At 44.2% G+C, this 3,924-nt stretch overlaps 1 non-coding gene across 1 annotated transcript; it reads left to right on the forward strand.

Moving 5' to 3' along the window:
• Positions 1–3,315: 3,315 nt before the first annotated feature.
• TRNAS-CGA (transfer RNA serine (anticodon CGA)) lies at positions 3,316–3,388 on the forward strand. Its single transcript has one exon. It is a non-coding gene; the product is annotated as a tRNA-Ser (tRNA).
• The last annotated feature ends 536 nt before the right edge of the window (positions 3,389–3,924 follow it).

The following is a 3,924-nucleotide window of genomic DNA, read 5'->3' on the forward strand; positions in this document are numbered from 1 at the left end:
TCAGGCGAGCGTAGTTCGAATTATCCGTGAGGGAACCTTCTCGCGTTCGAATTAACGCACTTTACATATACTTCTGTGGAGCTTGACCAGACCAAATCGTACAGTTCGAATTATCCATAAATTCGAATTATTGAAGTTCGAATTAACGAGCTTTCACTGTACTATATCAATGCAGACCACGTGCGTTTTAGAAAACCCTATACACACAGGATCCATATCCTGAAAATGCCGCAAAATAACTCTCACCAGTGTTTCAAAAACAATCAATGCCGCTGAGACCGAAGGTATGACACACTCTCGCAAGCGCTCAACCACGCGGCCACGCTCTCACTTTTCCACCAAACACGCACAGTAAAACCACTAATAGCTATTTGTCTTGCCACTTCCAAGCTACTATTTAAAGACTACAAACACTCAACGTCCCACTCGGCTGCATGTGTTGGAACACGTGGCACGAAAAGACGCTCTAATCATCCTGAAAAACAAATGTACACGAAGCACACCCGCGCACCCGAAATACGAGAGACAAAAAAGGAAAGGAAAGAAAAGGAAAACCCCCCAATTACTATTTAAATGCAAAAAACAGCAAATAAAAACAAAAGCAAGCTTAAAGCGTGCACAAAAACTCATGATTTCATCGTCGCCACGGAGCCGCGAAAAGCACGTCCATTCGCCTCAAAATGCAAGAAGCTGTCACACGGTGGTGACACACAGTGTGTCACACTGTAATACTCTGTCACTAAACGTCACACTGCGGCAGCGCCGCACGGTGGTTAACAAGTGAATTTAGCCTCCGAGATCTGCATTTGCTTCTAGTGCGTGCAGTTTGCAAAAGCACGGCCTTCGAGATTCAATTTTATTTCTCAGGGAAAGTCGTAGCTGGAAGGAAGGCTGGTATTTAAACACAGCTTATTGAGTTTAAATTGTCTTGGCGCGCTGCCTTGATTTTATGAAGCATATACAGAGATTTTAGACGAACTATGCGCATACTTTTGCCGCTGGACACGAGCCAACCAGCGCGCAGCATGTGCAGCTCCGTCTGCTTGGGATGGCGGATGGCATGCTGGCAGCCGCGATAGCTGCGAGACCCATCGATCAGAAATTCGGAATCACCACACATATACAGACTTCATATGGCGCCCAGTGGCATGTTTTTGAGAATGTGAGGCCTTATCTTGAATAGGTGGAACCATATTTCCTCGTAGCGTACGGAATAAAAGCGACAAAACATGGCGATGGCTGGCTTGCAGCGGCAGCGGAACTTCGGCCAAAGTAAAACACGCGTACTGCTTGCATGCTCGCGTAATCAAACAAATACGGCCATACTCCGTACACAACTATCATACTCAACCAACTCACAATTATAGGTTATTCAGTTGTACCAAGTAAGCCTATACGGGATCCGCGCTGCCTTACTTCTACCCCTGCTAATATCAACGCAGCAATGACTCGTACTTGTGGTCAGCGCGAAAGCGACACGGACGTAAGGAAGAAACGCAATAACACGGCGGTGTTTTTTCGGAGTATTTGTTCCATGTTTCTGCGTTGCTTTTGCGCTGTTGCTAAATGTACGATGAATCGTAACCAACCACTTTACCACTTTACTATCTCGCTACAGCAATCACGCAGTTTTGAAAAGATAGGCACGTTTAGCGTCGACCGCTGGTTCCGCATTGGTTAGTGACCGAACTTTTTTGTATAATCTGTGTGACTAGTAGAGAAAATGTATCAAGACAAGGCCGAGCGTTGAAAAAAATAGCGTAGAGAAAGCAACGTGTCCAAAAGTGCTTCGAAGACCACGATATTGAGGTGGACCAGTAGCAGCATCTCACGATGTTCAAGTTGTTGTTCTTCAGTTCAGAGTATCAGAAACGTTATAGATATTCAATTTCACTACATTCTTTCGAACTAGGCGCTCTGAAAGTTAGCGGCAGCTCCAGTTCAGCTTTGCAGGTGGCAGCACTTGCATTTCCCGCTGACGGCTGCAAAGAAATCTTACGAGCGTAACATAGAGACAATCGTAACGTAAGTATTAGATATTTACGTGTAATGAGGCTATCATTAAACCAATGCAACACTGCGAACAGCTACTTAAATGGTAGGTTGTATATTCATATACGCTCACAGCAAAGCGGCGGATTGGCCGCGGAGGCGTCCGCCTCTTTTTCGTTTCAAGCAGCGCAAGCCATTGAACACTGCGCTGCGCGTCGTGCCACCGCGTCACCACGCAATTGTTTTTTGTCGTGAGAGATAATTCGCTGGATGAGGCGTTGATTTACGTATGTATACTACTGATGGAGCGTGGTGATCAATGCGGCCAAGATAGGGAGGGGGAAACAGGCGCCCCCCCCCCGCGTTTTTTTCACTTTCATGCGCCAGTAGTTAATACACCTTTCAGGCACATGATCGATGTGTAGCATGTGTAAAAAGATAATCACTGGGCGCACTCTATGCCACCTGGATGTGCACTCGAGGGAGTACACCGCCAGGTAACATAGAGTGCACACACCGGTAACATAGTGCTCATATATATATATATATATATATATATATATATATATATATATATATATATATATATATATATATATATATATACTAGTCTGGTCTAGTCAGTGTAGATAGCGCGCCCTCTGCTCGTGATACGGTGCCTTTAAAGCTGTGTATGTGTTGTACATGCGTTACTGTACTCTGACGAAGGCTGGTCCACCAGCCGAAAACGTTAAGTAAAAGAAGTCTTCCAAAAAGTTCGTCGTGTCTTTCCTGCGTATATATATATATATATATATATATATATATATAATGAACGAGAAGAAAGGGGGTTAACCGAGGGGCCCGATTTTTCTTAATCATATCATGAGAAGCCAACAAACACTGACACCAAGGAAAACATAGGGGAACTTGTGCTTAATAAGTGAAATACAGAAACGATAAGTTAATGGAAATTAAAGTGGATGAAAAAACAACTTGCCTCAGGTGGGAACCGAACCCACAGCCTTCGCATTTCGCATGCGATGCTCTACCAATTGAGCTACCGCGGCGCTGTTTCCCCATCCACTTTCTTGGGTATTTAATGTCCTAGTAGAACCCTGGGAGTGTTGCCAGCGCCACCACTCACAGACCTTGGACGCAGACGGGGAACGTCCTTTTTGCCGCAGGCGTCACGAGAACGTGATCTTTATGGGTGAAGGCAACTAGTCAGTAAATCCACATATGCTGCCTGAAGGCTTCAATGTAGCCGGATTCAAGACCCTCGTTATGTAAAGGGTCTTCTAGGACACATTAAATACCCACGAAAGTGGATGGGGAAACAGCGCCGCGGTAGCTCAATTGGTAGAGCATCGCACGCGAAATGCGAAGGCTGTGGGTTCGGTTCCCACCTGCGGCAAATTGGTTTTTCATCCACTTTAATTTCCATTACTTTGTCGGTTCTTTATTTCATTGATTAAGCACAAGTTCCCCTATGTTTTCCTTCTCACGATATATATATATATATATATATATATATATGTAAGCCGGATATATCAAATAAGTAGGTTATTTCACAAGCTTCAGGCGAAACGGAGCATCTGAAAGGTGCCTGCTATGATGAACCGTCTTAAACATTCAATCAACTATATTTGACAGCCTAGCTGGCACAAAACCTTCATGAAATTCTTGCATATTAGGTTAAATACTTCAGATTTTGCATATGATTTGCTACTGGAGAATAGCAGCTTGAAAAAGTATGAAACACTTTATACATTAAGAGAATGCATGGCATAAGGCACTATATATACACAAGGCCTATTTCTTGGCATGCTCAATTTTCCGCAGAATATAGCCACAATTAGTACCGGTCGGCATGTCTAGCGTGAGGGGGGCAAGCAGTGCCTCTTCCCTGAATCAGCCAGTGACTAACACACAGTACCAATAGATCTAACT

The sequence above is a fragment of the Dermacentor albipictus genome, chromosome 3 (genome assembly GCF_038994185.2).
Source record: "Dermacentor albipictus isolate Rhodes 1998 colony chromosome 3, USDA_Dalb.pri_finalv2, whole genome shotgun sequence".
NCBI classification, from domain to species: domain Eukaryota; kingdom Metazoa; phylum Arthropoda; class Arachnida; order Ixodida; family Ixodidae; genus Dermacentor; species Dermacentor albipictus.